This window comes from Sarcophilus harrisii, chromosome X (genome assembly GCF_902635505.1).
Source record: "Sarcophilus harrisii chromosome X, mSarHar1.11, whole genome shotgun sequence".
NCBI classification, from domain to species: Eukaryota; Metazoa; Chordata; class Mammalia; order Dasyuromorphia; family Dasyuridae; genus Sarcophilus; species Sarcophilus harrisii.
In genome coordinates, this window is record NC_045432.1 from 76,045,113 (window position 1) to 76,064,381 (window position 19,269).

Consider the following 19,269-nt stretch of genomic DNA (forward strand, 5'->3'; position numbering starts at 1 on the left):
GCAAGTAAGGAAGCACTTTTCTGGCCTTGATGTCTTTAAGTCGCCAGGTCCAAATAAATGAAGTATACCCTCAGGTATTGAAAGAAGTACAAATGGTGCTGGGAAATGTGGTCATGACATCTGAACGGTCCTAGAGAATGAAATAACTATCACAAGATGGGAGATACCACTGGTCTGACTGCTACAAAAGGGAAAATTCTAGGGCTATTGCTAGTAATCCTGACCTATATCCTGCCGCTGGAGCCAGATGGCTCTGGAGGAGAAAGTGAGGCAGGTGAACTTGCCCAGTCCTCCCTGACTTCAATCCAACTCACGTGAAGGTCATGGCATCACCTTCCTGATGTCATGGGCCTTTTTGAGCATAAAGAACAAGAAACAACCAAAGGAAAGAGTGGGGAACCCCAGGCCAGTGAGGCTGATGTTAATAATCAAGACTTCCATGGGAATTGAAGAGGTGCTTATTGAATATCTAGAAAAGGAAGAATGATTCCCCAAAGTCAGCAAGACATCCTCAAGAACAAGCCAGACTAACCTTAACTCTGTGGTTGCTAAGCTTGCTAAGCTAGTAGATCAGAGGAATCACTTAGGTTTTAGAAAAACATTTAATAAAGTAGCTCATTTAATTCCTGCAACAAGGACAGAGGAACAGGGGTTTAGATGACATAATTGGAACAAGTTGGCTAAGAATAGCCATTATGGTTCAAAATCAAGTCAGTGGAAGGTCTCTAATGGCTTGCTACAAGGCTCTGGGCTTAGTACTGTGCCATATCACATTTCTATCAATGATTTGCTTAGAGACAGATTAGGCAGAATCACTGTGTTTGCAGATGCCACAAAGCTGGGAGGAAAAGCTAACATACTGGATGACGAAGTCAAGATCCAAAGAGATCGTATAAGGAGACTGAGTTGACATCTAATGAGGTATCATTTTTTCTTTTGCTGAGGCAAAAAGGTTAAGTGACTTGCCCAGGGTCATACAGGTAGGAAGTGTTAAGTATCAGGCCAAATTTGAACTCAGGTCCTCCTGACTTCAGGGCTAGTGCTCTATCCACTGCGCCACCTAGCCGTCCCTAATGAGATGTCATTTTACAAGGACAAATAGAAAGAAGCAGCTTGCAACAATTAAGTCAGCCTTAGCAAGAGGGAGACCTGGGTGCAAGGCTTGCATATGATACATGTTAGCTAAGTAATCTTGGGCAAGTCATTTTCTCTCTTCATTCCCCAGCATTCTCCAGAACCACAAAGTACTGAAGAGTTGTTGCTTTGATAGATGCAATTTTTTCATCAGAGATGTTTCTCTGAAACTGATGAACTCAGAGTTCAGGATATACACACATACACATATATACATGAATGTGTATGAATGTATGTATATATTCACGTATAAATATACATATACAACTATGTATATATCCCAAACCATTTATGTATATCTACATACTTTATATCAGTATTGATAGATATAAAGTCTTCCACTTGAGTACAGCTTTGGAAAGTACAGGATGGGAGATCTGATAGATGCCATAAAGTAATCTCCCACCTCAACATTAGAAGGAGAGAAATCACTGTAAGGTCTATAAGGGACAGCAGTGTGATGTGGCCCTCAAACAGGCTCAATGCCATGGGACACACAGGAACGGAAGAGCCTCCAGGCAGACTTCATCTGAAGTATTGGGTTCAGTTTAGGGCCTCATAGGTTAAGCACAACAGAAATCCATTGGAGAATGGATTTGGAGGACAGCCACATGGCCTTGAGTTCATGAAATATCAGGACCAATTGAAAGAACTGGGTAAGTTGATCCTGAAGAAAAGAAGCCTCTGGGGAGGACATGGGAGCTGGCTTCAAGAGTCTGTGAAGGAGGGATATAGTAGACTTTGTCCAATTGGTCCCAAAGATGGAACCAGGAGCAGGTCAGAAAGTTTTATAGACTGGAAGACAAGATCCAAACAAAGAGGCTCATTCTAAAGCAGGCCTGGTTCAGGCCTCCTGAGAGATCTTCAAACAAATCCATATTTGTCAGCTTCATTATAGTAGGAGTTTTGCTGTATATGGATTGGACATGAATACACATGTATAATGGATTGGACTGGATTAGATGCTCCCATAACTCCTTTTGAAGTCAATGTACATGTGCAACATGTGCACATGTGTGTGCCCATAGACATTTTCTCATGTGTGTGTGTTGGTAAAGAAAAAAACCCTCGCTTCCTATCTTTTGTTTAGCAATCCTTTGAAGTCCAGCTCACATCTTACCCGTTCCACCAAACCTTCCTTGATCCAGGTGGAAGGCAATCCTTGCTCCTTGGGCCTCAGAAGTCTTGGTTTTTATCTCCATGATGTACTGATCCTGTTTTGTTTTGGATCGAAGGTCTTTGGGTTCATATCATAGTTGCTTTATAGTCTGCCAACTCCTTGAGGTCAGGGGCTGTGCTTATGCAGCTTTGTATTTCCCACAAGGTCACATTTGTGCTAAGACAGACATGGGTTTTTGTGGTCCTTGGTAAATAAGTCATCTGCCAAGCAGGGTTGTGAAACTGATAGAACAAAAAACCTCTATAAGATGGAGGATTCCAAGCAAGGAGTGAGAAACTTCCCAGCTCAGTTGAGGGTAAAGAAGAAAAGGCTTGGATTCAGCCAGATGCCTTCAGAGTAGATTTGTTCTTCTTATTTGGGCTTTTTTCTATTCAAAAGTAAATATTTCCTATTTTTGTTTTTCTTTGTTGACTGCTATTATGTTCAAATATGCAATCTCTTGTTCTCAAAAAGAAACTCAATGATCGAAAGTGGATTGACATTCACAAATAGCAATACATTTTCCATGGAGTGGGAGTGGTAGGAATGGTGCCAAAGGATCTCAGTTCTAGGCTTCATGGAAGAAGGCCATACTTAAACAACTGGTCTGGAGAATGACTTTCTAAGGAGAAACCTGATTGTATAACTTCCATATTTCTCCACTTGGGCCTCCCTTCGAGAAACCATAGTGAGTGCTTGAGACTGGAAGCCAATAGACCTTCTTTCTAGTTGGGCAACTTTGGTCAAGTCCCTTCCCTTGGCTGGACTTTTGTTTTCTTACTCTTTAGATGAAGATGTCTGCTTATATATTCTAGATTTCTTTCTACTCTGCCACTTGAAAGTTTTTCTATTCTAGTATCACACATATGCATGCACACAATACATATACATAAGGTTTTTCCCTACATTTTCATTTTCTTTTTAAGAAATTAAAATACCCCAGGGATATTTCATAACCAGAATGTGAATTTTTTTCTTATGTTTAGAAAATTCTTCCTTAAGCTTGCATGGGCAAGGACTACGTGAACGCCAGGTAGGGTATGACTCAAGAATCACAAAAGAGAAACTAATTGTGGAACTGGACTTAGGGGTTTGAGTTTGTTTTTCTTCCCTCCAAGTTTCAGGGTAATGAGGGGAGTAATTCACTTAGCCGCCCATGGTGGTTTCACTGGGGATCAGACTCTGTGCTCTGCTAGTCACACTCATTTATTTTGGAGATTGATAAAATTGCATCTTTGGCAGGGTATTCACCTCACGTCACAAGAACAGCATTAAAAACCATTCCATCACAAAGAGAATGAGGGACCGGCCCCAGCACACATACCTGCTTTCAAATGTCACATTGATACCAGCAGCCCATTTTACAAGATGCCTCTCAAACCCTGCTTAAAAGGTCAGCAACCTGGGCTGCAGCAGTTGGGGGTGGACTAATCCTATCAATGATTTCTCTCCTGAGTTGTATTAATGCCTTCACATTGAGACATTGAGAAGCCAATTGGCAAACCCAACATGTACACCAATCATCCTTCACTATAACCTTTCCCCAGAAACTTGAACTTAAGAGGAAGATTTAGAACTTCAATCCATCTTCCTCTCTCAGGTCCGTCCCTTCCAATAAAAGACAGAAGTCCTGGAATAAGAGTAATGTGCTAGTTCTTCCCTTCTGTTTTGACCTCCTGTTCTGCAAACTCACTCTCTACTGTTGCCCTTCCCTTGGGTCTCAACTTGGAAAACTCAAGTCAGCCATGACCCAGAAAGCTCTTAGCCACAAATTCCTGATGCTAGAATGTAACAAGGGTATTCCCTTTGATGGTGCCAGATGCGCCAGGGCGATTTTTGTCTCTATTGCACCCTACATGGGAATTCAGAAGGCACAATGAAAGCATTACCTTTGACACTGTATAGTAAGCAATGACCACACAGGTGGCAGCTTACTGGGTGACTGACAAGCTTCTTTCTCTTTGCTTGTCATATATCTTTCTGATCTTATTGCTTAGGCCCTTCTCCTGAGAAACATTATTCCTTGGTGATATGTTATATACTCATGTCCACCATGGATCTTTCCACTGTGCTTTGACAGGTATGGTGGCAGAATGCTTAGAGGCAGAAAGAATAGGATTTGAAGGCTTCCTCAGCCAATTACTTCTTATATGAACTTTGGCAAATCAGTTCATCTCTCTAGACTTTCTTTGTCTTATCTATAAAGTGAGGGCTTGGACTCAATGACCACTAAGGTCCTTCCCAGATCTAGACTTGTGTAGAGGGCGGAACTTTGGAGAAGTATACTTGAAAGAAGTATACTTGAAACAATGTGTTAACTCAGTGGAATAGATGAGACAATGGTTATCTAGTTTACATATATTTAGTACTTAGCACAGTGATGCAATAGTTCTACAATTGATATAATTGTAATAGGGTATTTAAACTAAGGACAAAGTCAACCACAGAGATTCTATCTTTGACCTCCCTCGTGGTGGCTCTCCTGCCTCCTGAACTAAGGGAGCCTGGCAGAATGGCAGACTGGCAGATGACTGGAGGAGACTGGGTCAGACTATGACAGACACAGACTGTAAACGAGACAATAGAGAATTTGGACTCTATTCCTATCCATCCTCAGCAACTATCCTGCTGAAACCAAGGCCCTTCCAGAGGACCTCTAGAAAGCTAACCCAAACATTACATTTTGGCACCTGAACAGGGACATAAGGATCCGCCCTCTACAGATTTGTGGTCCTATGATCACAGAAACAAAATGAACTTCTTCCTACTCTATGGCAGTTGATGATTAAACCAGCCAACATGACTAGAAGCTATTGCTGTACAAAAGACGAGTCTTTATTATGGAAAGAAGCTTGGAGTCATTAAAAGAACTTTGCTATTTCCTAGGACAATCCAGCCTACGGTTCTGTTTGTTTCTGGGCTGAGACCATTTGCCATGTCTGGCCTAGACTGCTGTACTGATGGGCTAGTTTTGTAAGTCATTCTAACTATAGAGCATCATTTTGATGATGTGTTCTGCATCCATTTATTTTTTCCCATGTGGATAGTTGATGAAAAGTTTTGATCAATACATGTCTACATTAAGATGTTGTCTCCCCTACCTTTAAAAACTGTAGAGGATGGCAGGGGAAAAGAAAGTAAGAGGATGAAAACTATTTATTTTACAAACTATCTAAGTATATTAAACTGTCAAGGCAACTACAGCATACTCTAAGTAAAGATGGCTCTCTCTTCTTCCTCAACAATCGTGAGGAGAAGAAAGAACCCTAGATTCAGTGTCAGAGGAGCTGGGCAGGCATACATCTGGGCTCTGCCTCTTACTATTTGAGTGACTCCAAGGAAGTTGCTTAACCTCCCTGGACCTCAGTTTCCTCCTTTGTAAAATGTGGCGATTAGATTCCATGTCCTCTGAAGGCACTTCTAACTTGACATCCCAAATCCTATAATCATAAAATTAAGATTTCAAAATAACTTTAGAGATTATTTCTGATCAGAAGATCAACCTTCACATTTTTATAGAGGAAAGCATAGGGAGGGGACCAGAGTTTTTAAATGCATGGCTATTGGGTAACATGCTCAATTAACATGTGTTGACAGGCATAAGCCATTATAAGCTTTGCTAACATTCAGTTACTAAGAACTAATTGCTGTCATCACAGAAGGGAAAATTCTTCAGGACAGGGCCTATTTGTGTGTGTGTGTGTGTGTGTGTGTGTTCCCAATACACAGCCCAGTGCCTTGTTCATGGTAGGCACTTAATAAATGCTTATTGCATTGAACCAGAGCACATCTTTGAATAAGGGTGGGGATACCTGATTTTATCATCTAGGAACCCTGAAAACAATGAAGCAAAAAAGTCATGTCATAAAAAGCAATGCTTTTCACCAGATGTGGTCAACTTGTGCTCAACTTCAAAGATCAAAACACAAGACTTTCCATCTGGGGCACTTTGCATCCATGTCACTATCAATGTCATTGACTGAAAAGTTCAACAAGATTTTGCAAGGATGAATGGTGAAAACTATCTTTACGTGTATTTTGAAAATAAAAAAGTTATTTAAAAATAAATTTTAGTTTGAGCATCAAAAAATAAAGTGTTAGCTATTAAAAAAAGAAAAGTTCATTGGCTGCCATCAGTTGCCCTTGTTATGTGTAAGGAAAGTTCTTCAGGGAGCTGACCCACCTTCAAGCCAAGCTAGCCTTTGGAAAATGTCTCAACATTTTAGAGCACATTTCTCATCTTGTCTGTAATGCATTATCAAAATTATTGGATAAATCTTCATCTGTTCTCAATCCCAGATTTTTTTCTTAAGGAGCAGTAAACTTTCAAAATGGGTTCTGGAGAAGGGTAGAATGTTATAAAGAAAAGTTAGTCATTTGTCCGAAACTTTTCCCCAAAATGATCATTTGCAGTAGGTGACAACTTGGTATGGGGCAGTTTTACTTCCTTGTTTCCTCTACTTTATGAGGCCATCATCTGGTGACACTTTCGAAAATCATTTCTGTGCACCTGAGGCCTTTGATTACCAAGTCTGAAAGCCTCAAACAGACAATGATTTGAGCACTGAAAGCTTGTTTGAGAAGGAGAAATCAATCACACCCAGCAAAAGGACCAGACAACAAAGCAGGTTGGGAAAAGTCCCATGATTCCCAGTTGTGTTTCCAGAGTCAGTGGGGATTTTCTCCGGTCCTCCTTCTCTAGGGAGTACCTTGCAGGAAAATGACCCAAGTCCTCAGAGAGATTCAGATTGGGAATCTGAACCATTTCAGAGCAATGCCAAGTTTCTAGAAGAGTTCTAATGAAAGTTTTCCTATTAAACTCCAAATGGGTTCTTTGAAATTTGCATTTCTAATGGAAAGTCTTTATTCAGCCATTCTGGCCTCAGGTCTTCACAATGAGCTCTCATTTATGTTCAGTAAAATGTTTCTTGGTTACCTTGCAATTAATCATTAAAACTAATCATGGTTAAATATAGGTCCCATTGAGCCAATAAAGGCATCCCCCCAAACCAGTTTTGCTAACTGTCTGTTAGGGTTTATCTTCATATGTTTGGGCTAAGACCGGTTCTTGTGGCACTCAGAACTTCATGGTTTTCTTGCTCAGGCCTACCTGGAAACTCAGACGCTAAACCAAGGCTAGATTAGGAGAGCCAGTCTCCACACTCTCATCCCCACAGGTATCTCTTGGGCACCTACTGTGTATAAAGTACAGTCCTGTGAATAGGGCAGCTAGAACTTTCTGTCCCTATGACCTTGACTGGGGCAATGGCAGATTCCTGGAGGGATGGGCCAAAGTCCCTGGCTACTGTTGATGTGACACGCAATGGACAGTGCTGAAGTGGGCTAATTCACAGTCCCTGACTTTCCCAAAATTGTGTGGAATCATGGAAGGCTGCTAGAAGCCTTACTGGTCCAACCCATACAAGAAAGGAATCTCCACTCCAACCTCTTCAACAAGGGATCATCCAGCCTGTGCTAATGGTCTCACGGTCTCATTGAAGAGGAAACAGGCATCTCCAGAACCAAGAGAGAGCAGTGCAACACAATAAACAGCTAAGTACCCAGTTGTTTGGAATGGTTCGCCTCAGGAAATAATAAGCTCCAATAACTCAATGACCTTTTCTGCTATCTTAGATATTGCCACTACAAGGACCATTGAGAAAACCTCAAAGCACCAAGTCACAACAATTGACAATGAATTTATTATTTATCCAACTCAAAAGAAAGGATGAAAAATGTTATTTCAAATTAAAACTACAAAACTTTTTTTGCATCACTTGACACACCCGGTGGTCCCTCTGTAATTCCCCTCTCAACACACCAGTGTGGTGTCATGGATATTCTGCTAGCACCATGCTCCATCTCCCATCACTATGCCTTTGCACTAGACATTGTATGTGTCTGATAACATATCCTCTCCTCTCCTCTGTCTCTGGTAATCCCCGCTTTCTTCCCAGAGCCAGCTCAAGCACCATCTCCTATGTGAAACCTTCCCTGATTTCCCCATCCTTGATAGTGCCTCCCTAACAAAACTGCCTTGTGTCCCCCAAATTGTTAGTGTAGGTGAAAGTTATTGAAGCTATTAAATATGTCAGCTCTCAAAGCTTCCAACTGCACCAAGATGTTGGAAGACACTGTATTTATATCTGTACAAGCATCTCCTCCGTTAGAATGTCAGCTCCCAGAGGGGAGGGACTGTGCCTCCTTGTATCCCTGGTGCTCAGCATGGCTGGGGCCTGTAAGAAGCATGGAAGGAGCATGCCTGTTGCTTTCGCCATCTCTCAGAGGAGAGTCCTGCTCTGGGATTGGTAATATGCAGTGCTTTTGGAAATCCCTTCTAGCTCAGAGGTGCTGTGATTACATATGAATTCAATCCTTAGAAGCAATGGGAGACCAAGATAGGGAGAAATGAGCCAAGGGCAGATTCCTAAAGTGTAGCTTCATGGAGGTTTGGTGAAGAGTTGGGAGAGAGAGGGAGGTAGAAAGGTATTTGAATGTCATCTCACACTTCTATATTATAATTCTGATATTTATCCATTATCCAGTGCTCCTAAGTGAGCATGGCATTATACCAGGGGCAATGGAGTTGACCCCTGGGAGGAGATCTAGTCCATCACTATCTCCATTTGGGGAGGATGTAGAAAATCAGGGGTCGTTGACCCACTGGATTATCTAGCACCTTATGTAAGGTACCAATCTAGCCGCCAGACGGGCCACATTAAAGAGATGCTTTTCCTGGGTGGTTCAAAGCAGTAGTACTATGCCTGGTGGCATGATATCTGAGCTCATCATCAAAAGTCTCAAAGGCACCCCAATGCCTTCAAAGACTCATTGCCAGACAGACAATAATGGAGCAGAACCTGGACACTTCTCGGTGTCATTGTACCCACCACTAATGAATGGAAGAGAGGTGACAATTCTCAATTCCCTATGAATTTACCATGTAGCAATGGTAGTATGGTGATGTAAACCCCAAAATTAACAGTCTCTGAGTTCAAGGCGTTTACAATCTATTGGAGAGGGGAAGTCAGAGAAGTAAATACAAAATATCTCCAAAGGGATTTTAACTTGAAGCAATAAGAATTGAAAGATCCAGAGAGACCTGCTAAATTCTGGCCACCTTTTGAATGGATTCAGGGATCATAAAAGACTGAGGTGGCAAAGTAAAGCATTCAGGCATGGGAACAGTTTCTCCAAAGGCAGGAAGGGAGGGAGGAAGGCAGCGAGCAGGACATGCTAAGGAGGCTACTTTGGGTAGACAACAAAGTCCAAAATGTCTGCCAGGAAAGCCAGGCTGGTGTCAGATAAGGAAGGGTTATAAATGCCAGAAAAGGGGGGTTTACATTTGGTCGTAAGGACATTGGGGAGCCACTGAATTTCTTGAGCAGGAAAGGAGCACACTCAAACCTGTATTTGGTGACAGTCATTTAGCAGAAGGTCAAAGATGCCCAAACATCTTGAAGTGACTATTGTCAAGATGACGATCATAAAACAGTACTTGTTGATTGCATGATATTCTCCACGTATGTCCAGTAAAGAAGGAGGGGGGCTACACATCTTAATGTCATTCATTCTATGTTCAAATCGGAGTCACTGTAAGATATGAAGCAAACAGACTTGTTTCGCAGGCCCTCTTCGAATGAAATTCAGAGTCCAAGGTAGATAGAACTCAGAACAGAGACCAGCACCCTCTCCCCCTGGTTAGGTCAGCATTCTAGCACTATGGTTAATCCCACTGGCCCCAAGTTGGTTTAGTCCCAAATAGGACTAAACCCTACTAGATAATGGAGGCCCAAGAAAAATGGAAGAAAAAAGCTCAAATGGGTCATCTTGGATAGAAGTTGGCAGCATGAAGATGAATGGTAAGACCCTACAGAGAGGCGTGATTATTCCTCAAGTTTAGAGTCATCATTTAAGACATCCAAGGTCAGGGGAATGGGGCAAAGCATATAGAGGGAGGGAAGAGGTCAGAAAAGACTGGTTTTCAAAAACATTTACTCCATTAAGTTCCTAGTCTAAGGAGGCTAGCCAGAATGCCCCCATATACTGTGCACAGGCTGCAAAGGCAATCGAGTGCATACTGTCTGTATTATGATGAGGATAAATGTAATACAATTCTCAATAAATTGAGACTTTCTCCTCATGTTGCTCCATTAGGTCCTCAATGAGGTGCAACTACTTTCCTTGCAGAATAATAAACCAAGAGAATTGGGCCTCATTAAGAAGTCTGAATGTCAGTTTCTCTGTTTTCTTCACTTAGAGGCACAGTCCAACTTTCTTAGCTTTGCACAGAAAAACCAGCCATCCTGGACACCGGAGTAAGGGATAAGGGATAAGCCAAAGCCACCCAGTTGAAATACTTTGGTTCTTGGCTTTCACGACCTTTGGGAATTGGTCTGTGTTCACAGTTCCATTCTGATCTGTTCCACATCTCTTTCTATACCAAGAGTAGACCCTGGATGGAATTGGAAAGTTGTATTTTATGTTCTTTCTTCTCTTTCTACACTCCTTTGTCTATTGGTGCCAAATTCCCTCATGCTAACCATTAGCTGTCTAAAGACCTGTGTTTTTCTGCTATCCAAGATGTAGAAGGAATTGAGGAGAAAAAAGAACAAGAACCATTTCCCAAGTAGCTAAATAGTTAAGGAACAGGAACAGGCAATTCCCACAAGAAGAAATACAAGCTATCAAAAACCATATGAAAAATGGTTCCAAATCATTAATAATCATTTCCTGCTACCTCCTCACTAGGCTTCCACACTGTTACAAACAACTTCTTTCTTTTTTGCTAGATTTCCCAATTGGCCTAAGAGATTCCCAAATGGCTGGAACCACAACACTGCCAAGCTCACAATTCACAGCAACTTGGCAGGTCAATTACTTGTGTATTGTGTTGATACCTGGGGGAGTGGAGGAGTCAGCCAAGGCCCTTCTAATCAACCAAGGCCCTTCTACTTACCTTTCTCCATCAGTGTACCACAATGATGCTCTGCCTGGACTTATTCCCCAGGGGTTAACACTCCTCACCCCACCTCCATGTCCCTTACTTTTCCCATCTCTTCTATACTGATCTTGGCTACTGAAGTGCAATCTTCTTCCCCATCCACCTCAGCTACTTGCTGCTTCATTCTCTATTCCCCCCCAACACAGACACACACACACACACACACACAAATATGCCAATTCCTTCTACTCTGCCATCTGGAATCCTTCTGTGTAATTAACAAACTTGATCCTATACTACTTTTCATTTCACTCCTTCCATATTGTAGCATTTCCTGAGATCTGGCTTTCTCTTGATGACCTGGAATTCTTTGCTACTCTTCCTGGTACTAGTTATACTTTCACTCATACTCCTCAACTAATTGGTCAGTGGGAGAGGAGTTCAAATTTTATTCTTTGCTCTTACTTGCCACATCTAGACACTCCCTAATCACTTAGCATCTCTCCTCCTTTGAGGTCCAATCAATCCAAATTGACCATTCAATGAAAATTATAGTAGCTATTACCTACTGACTCTCTACCTTAAATATTAATGTTCCTTTTTTTTTCATTCTTTATGCCTAGATCATGAACCCATTTTGACCTTATCTTGGTGTACGGTGTTAAGTGTGGGTCAATGATTAGTTTCTGCCATACTAATTTCCAATTTTCCCAGCAATTTTTGTCAAATAATGCATTTTTATCCCCAAAACTGGGGTCTTTGGGTTTGTCAAATACTAGATAATTAAAGTTATTGGCTGTTTTGTCCTTTGAACCTAACCTATTCCATTGATCAACTAGTCTATTTCTTAGACAATACCAGATGGTTTTAGTAACCGCTACTTTATAATATAATTTTAGATCTGGTACAGCTAGGCCACCTTCATTTGATTTTTTTAAATTAATTCCCTTGAAATTCTTGACCTTTTGTTTTTCCATATGAACTTTGTTGTTATTTTTTCTAGGTCATCAACATAGTTTTGGGGAAGTCTGATTGGTATAGCGCTAAATAAATAGATTAATTTAGGTAGTATTGCCATCTTTATTATATTTGCTCTCCTAATTCAAGAGCATTAAATATTAATGTTCCTTCAAATGCCCTAATTTCCCAACTTTTTGACCTATTCAATTGCTTTGGCCTCCTGCTCTACTACATCTCAATTATATAAAGGCTTGGTTATACCCTTGATCTTGCCATCCCCCACAATCGCATCACATTCAAGAACTATGAACTTCTTTTAGGTGACTATTATTTGTTATCTTTTTATTTCCTCAGCGTCTCACTCATCCTCAGTTGACTGTGATAACTATGATTTCCAATTCTTCCATACTTCAGTGTCACCCCAGATCCTCAACCCTGTTTTGGCTACCCTTTCTTTCCTTCCATGTTTTGAGCCCTTGGCAAAGTAGTCCAACTCTTCATCATCCTTGTTCCCTCATTCCATAGCTGAGCAAACCTTGGTAAACTTTAACCACAGATTTTTCCCACTATTTGTTTCTATTCCTACTCAATTGCTTCTGAATACAACTGGAAGAAATCATGAAACTACACTAACTGGATTCATTACAACTTTATGCTAGCTTGTCTCAACTAAGCTCATTAGAGTACAGCAATCCTACTTCTCTCAAATTTGTTAGAATAGCACAACTGCTATTCTAAAACTTTTCTACTCTTTTCATGTCTCCCTTATTACTCTCTCTTTATCCTCTTAGCTGAGAACTTCAACTCATACTTTACCAAAAAATTGAAGGTCATTTTCCCCCTCTTTCTTATCACCTTTCATTCAGATGTCTGTTCCTGGCCCTCCTGTTTCTTCCTTCACTCCTGTTTCTAAACAAATGTTCCTTCTTGCCAAAGGCAAATATTCTACAAGCATCTTAGATCTCATCTCCTTCTGTCTACTCTAGCATACTGCCTCCTGCAAGCATCTATAGTCTCTAATATTTTCTCTCTCCACATTTACTGGCTGTTTTACTGGAGTTAACAAACATACTCATGTCTGCAATTCTTTTTAAAAACTATACTATGATAGCCAGCTTTTCTCCTCTATCTCTCCTTTGTCTCATGGCTAAATTCCCCCCCCCCAAATATTTATAATTAGTGCTTCCACCTGATAAAGATATCAATGGCAGAAAATATATTAATATATTACTCCTCCCTAGAGGTATATTCTGAGGATATAATGTCTTCACCTAAAGTAAATAAATCTCAAATAGGGGAATTTCAGGGAGTATGGCAGGGCTGATGGGGCTTTCCCAAAATCCCTTCAACATTATGGGGGTGTTTCTATTTTGTTCTTCTCCACTTTTCTATCACATTAGCAAACTTCTTGAAGGTAAGGACTATCTCATTTTTTCTCTAAACCCCACAACTTAGCGCACAGTACCTTTCAAATGGGAATGGGGCAGCACAGAACAAATTTGTGTGATTTCACACACACAGAAATCTGTGATTTCATCAGATAGGAAAAACTCCCAATGTGGAATCTCCCTTGGAAACTCATTTATAACTTCTAGTCATGAAAAGGTGCTTCCTGGTGCACTACAATATGAAGTAATCTGACTAGTATGGTTCAGAGTAGACAGAGATCTTTATAAGTCCAATGCCAGCTATCTATTCAACTGCCCAGCACTGACTCTTGGACATGTTCCTCATAGTAAGCACTTAACAAATGAATGTTGATGTTTTGGTCTACCTGCCATCTGGGGAAGGGGGGAGGGGAGAAAGAAGGGGAAAAATTGGAATAAAAGGTTTTGCAATTGTCAATGGTGAAAAAGTACCCATGCATATATCTTGTAAATAAAAAAGCTATAATTAAAAAAAAAAACAAAAAAACCAAATGAATGTTGAGTTGAAATCCTCAAGTTGGAATCTCTTCCAGCTCCTTCTCTTCCCTGGTAGAGAGGCAGAGATCAGTTGATATTTTAATTTCTAGGATGTTCACTCAGGTACTGTGATATTCTTTAAAGTGACACAGAAGGAGAGGGAGAACAAGGAGAGGAAGAAATGTTCTACTTGGCAGGTTAGAATAAAACAAAGATACAGGAGGTAATGAGCTTTACTTTCAAGCTACCTGCTAGTTACCTTACTCAAGTGAACTATTTACTGAGCTGTATCTTATTTCCTAGAACTGCACAGACACTAGATACCATTTTACTCTGTGATGTACAACCACAGATCATTTTGGCATGGTAGATTGGCCAAGTTGCCCTCTTCTCCACAATTGGGTATTCCTTTTGGCAAATGGGCAAAAAGGAAGGTAGCCAAATGTAATTTAAATTAAGGGATCATTTTTCATGAGCCAGTAGGTGTGATTGGCAAATTCTCCCTTCTGTCCATGGGGCTAATGTGAGAGCATGGAAGTACCTGTAAACTTTATTTAAATGCTAACACTTTCAAAGACCCATGATTCTATCTCCATGAAAATTCTTTCCAAAGGAACAAATCACAAGCCTTTGGTACCCAAGACTATACGTTTGTGAATTATTGTGATCAAAAATTTTGGTTATGGCAATTTATTGCTATTTTAAATTTTTTAAATTCCTAATTATCACTATAATGAGCATTTGGTTATTTTGCATATTGAACAGTGTTCTTGAGTCAGTGGACAATGAGAGAAAGAATTACTACTTGTAGTTAAGATTTCTTTCTCCATTTAACCAACTCCTTGAAATGGACAAGGGTCAGCAAACATTTAAAGTATCAGGGTGGAGACAGTTTAAAATTTCATCCAGACAAAAAGAGAATTTAAACAACTCTTGGCCTGGCCCCAAGATATGACATGAATAATTATAGTACCAAATAAAATCTAATAATATGTTCACAACAGAACTCATGATCTTTACCCCAAACTTTCCTCAGAACAATGATTAAATCAATATTGCCATTTTAACACTCCTCCCTGGCCATCACTCCCCGATACGTGTTGTTTGCCCTAGGACTGTCTTACTTTTTGTATATCTACTATTAGCATTGAGTACTATACTTGGCACATGATAGGCAATAAAATGTCTCTGTCTTTCCTTCCATCTCTGTCTTTCCTTCCATCTCTGTCTCTCTCTCCATCTCTGTCTCTCTGTCTCTGTCTCTTTCTCAATCTCTGTCTCTATTGCTGACAACTCTAAAAACATCACTATTTCTGGGAAAGGCACCACGATCTTTCCAGGTTCACAGCCTCCTCATTGTCAAGCTCTCACTCTCCCTCATCCATAGAGCTTAGTGGTTGCCAAATATGACATACAACATCTCTTTTATATATCCCTTTCACCTCATTGCCCCTATCCTGGACAATCACAAAGAGCCACCTTGATCGCTTCATCTCTGATCTTTCTCATCTCTAATCCATTCTCTCCATGTTCCCCAAACTAATTTTCCTAAAGCACAGATCTCATTATGCCATGATCCTGCTCATTAAATTCTGGTAACTTTCCAGGACCTCCAGGATTAAACATCAAGGTCTTTGTCATTTAAGGTCCTTCATGGCCTGGTTCCTTATCATATCCTTTCAGCCACCCTTTGAGTCACACAGGACAATCTTATCGCCCATGTTATCACTTTCTTTTACTGTGTTGCTTCTTATTCTTCCTTATTGAAGAGGACCATGATATCAGGGAGGGGATGCCATGACATGCAAGTGAATTGGATTTCAGTAAGGGAGGGCTGGGCAAGGTCACCAGCCTCACTTTCCCCCTCTAGAACCCTCTGGGATCAGTGGCCAGAGAGAGATCAGGACGACTGAAGATGGTCCTGAATGCAGAGAGAGATCTTGGCCTTTTTAAGTAAAGGCCTTCACAAGTCTCAGTTTGAGTGAGGCAACATTCATTCAGTGATCAAGGCTGGGTAGTGACGAGGCAAAGAATCTCTTCTTTCACCTAGTCCAAAAAAATAACTAACTAAATGAATGACTCTGGGAGGGGAAGACCCTCAGGGTTTCTGGCCAAAGCAGAAATGACTGTTATTTACATTCAGTCTGAGTCAATCAGGACCCAAACATTCATCCCCACAGGATTCCCTAGTGTTTATTAAAATTCAGCTCAAGTCCAGGACATACCTCCTCCCATATGCAAGCTAGACTTCCAGAGAACCCAGGAACCACAACAACACAGGCTTGCCTCAAATCTTGCCCAGGCCACAGCAAACTCAAAAATGGATAAAAAATGCTATTCCAAAGAGAATTTTCCGTGATCCGGTCACAGCAGAAGACAGATGATACAGGAGAGGGCTATGTAGACATCTAAAGAGTATACTTTAAACCTTTTAATCTTCATAAGCTGATGTCACTGACACTGCTAGCACATTCCCTATTCTCTCCATTCCTGTGCTAACAACTCTAGGATGCCAAAGTACAAACTTCTCTCCCCAAATCCCAAAATCTCATTCCCTTGAGAACCTCTTAAACCCTTGTCTTCCCACAAAGTCTCACTCTATATCTTCTATGTTCTCTGGAATACCTACTCTATAATTAATAAATCTCCGTTCATCTCAACAGTCTTCCTTTTCCATTTCTTCCATCTTCTTGTTCTCACCAAGATTACTGATGACATAATTTCCCTGATCATTCTTTCTTAGGGCCAGCTGTCCTTTACCTCATAACCCAGACTCATTGGTTAAGGTGGAGGAGTTGGAATATTCCTTACTCCTCATGGCCATTTCTCAAGTCTTCCTCTACCATTATCACTCAGCAACTTTACCTCATTCCATCAAATTTATCAGCTAGCCCAGATTGTGATTTCTGTTATCTAAAAATAACCTCTAAAAGTTCCCTCCTCCTTTTGAAATTGTCTTAAAATCTCTATTTATTCTGAACTTAACATTGAAAAAATAATGTGCATTTTAAGATACTCATAAGAATAACAAAAGGATTGTGTTTGAAACTTTGTGTCTTCTTTCCATACTTCTTGTCTTTTTCAAAGTATATTCTAAATTCTTGATGCTTGCTTTTATCTGTATCTCTTTGTTTCCTATGGTTTCCTTGTATGTCTTTTTAAAAAAGATTTAATGACATTTTCCCTCTTTTTTTTCACCATTGCTCTTTTCTCTCTTCTTAGTAACAATTCTCCCCCTCATATCTTAATTTTTAAAAGAAAAAAATGCAACAAATAAGTATGTCAAACAAAAGAAATCCACACAATGGCACTCATTCTGCATTTTGGCCCTCTCATCTCAGTAAGGAAGTAGATAATGTGCTTCCTATGCATTACTACGGTGTGTATATATTGTTTCCATGACACTATACCTCATGCCCACTGCCTCCTTCTTCTTTCAACTTCAATTTCCAATGGGTCTTTTCCCATTGTCTCACTATGTAGTCAAAGTATTTGAGCTTCAACTTCTAATGAATAGCCTGAATTAATTTCTTTAATTATTGACTGGCTTGATCTCCCTGCTGTCCAAGGGACTCTCAAAAGTCTTCAACAGCGGCATAATTCAAAAGTATTGATTCTGTGGCATTCAGATTTCCTTATAGTCCAGTTGTCACAACCATATGTTGCTACTGGAACAATCATAGCTTTGGCTATCCAGACCTTTGTTGGCAAGATGATGTCACTGCTTTTTAGTCTGCTGGACAGATTTGCCAGAATTTTTTTTCCAAGGATCAAGTATTTTTTTAATTTAATGGTTGCAGTCACCTTCAACAGCAATCTTTGTGACCAAAAATATAAAATTGAACACTGCTTCCATTTCTTCTCCTTCTATGTTCCAGAAAGTGATGGAAACAGTTGCCATGATCTTAGCTGTTTATTTTTTATTTTAAGTTTCAAGCCAGTTTTTTACACTCTTTTTTCATCTTTATCCAGATCCTTCTTAAATCTTCACTGTCTGCCATCAGAGTGGTATCTGCAGAGTATCGGAGATCATTGTCTGAGATCAAGTACCTTGTGCTATTTTCCCCCCAAAGAGGAGTCTCACCACAGACTTTGGGGGATCAGAAAAGCAGACAGCAGGTAATAATTGAGTTAGGTAGAAATTCACCCAGGATATACCCAGATTGGAACTGGATTCCTTGGAAAGGAAAATCAAAGGTCAAGTGGTATGTAATTTTGGTGGGCCTTTAATGGTTGACTAAGAAATTTGTCCGAGGATATTCCTGTCTATAAATAGTCATATAGCCGAGGTCCCCTGCAAATTCATGTTATGTGTTTCTAAGAAGTCACAGTGGCTGGCTGAAGGCAGGAGACTTTATTTTGGGGCTCCATCCCCCAGCTCATCTCTCTGGTAAATGGGGAAAATCTAAAGGGATCAGTCTGCAAGGAGATAATGAGATTAGCTCATTTTTTTTGTTTAGGGTTTTTGTTTAGGGCCAAGGTCCCAGTTTTGGCTTCTTTCCCTCAGCCAGGCTAAAAACCTAAAAATAAACATGTGAATTCCTAAGAAGCTTCAAGTCCCCAGGCAATCTGGTGGTTGAGAAGCCTGGAATGTGATCTCCCAGACCAAGATATTTAGCAGTGACCTAATATCCACAGGTTTTCCTTCCTTTTCTTCCTACTCTCTTCTCTATGGCACAAAGCCAAAGTCAGCCCCCCTCTCCCCATTAACATGACCTCATCTATCTAGCAAATTGTATTTTTTAAAGTAACCTGTAGATAAAATGTGAAAATAGAAAAGAAACACTTAGTAATCAACCTTGCCACAGGGGCAATAAAATAAAGAGGGAGAAAAGAAGAAAGACACCAGTATGTCTTCAGAGAAGCCAGAATACAGTCACTGTTAGTCAGCAAAGGCTGTTGAGCTTCTATGTCTCCAGGGAAGCATGGACCAGGTACCTCCTGCTGCACTGCCCCTTCCATTGTAAGAACTCTATCTCATTTCTTGTTTCTCTCCAGATAGAGACTTTTCAAACTACCACATGCAGGAAAACTTGAGCCTCCTAGAGTGATTAGGCAACAAGAGGCCTTCTTCCTCCTAGGGTCTGTCTCATTGTCAGAAGGATTGCTACATATGCTATCTTACCTGGATACGTAGAGTGTCGGGGTGAGGGGTACTATTTCACACT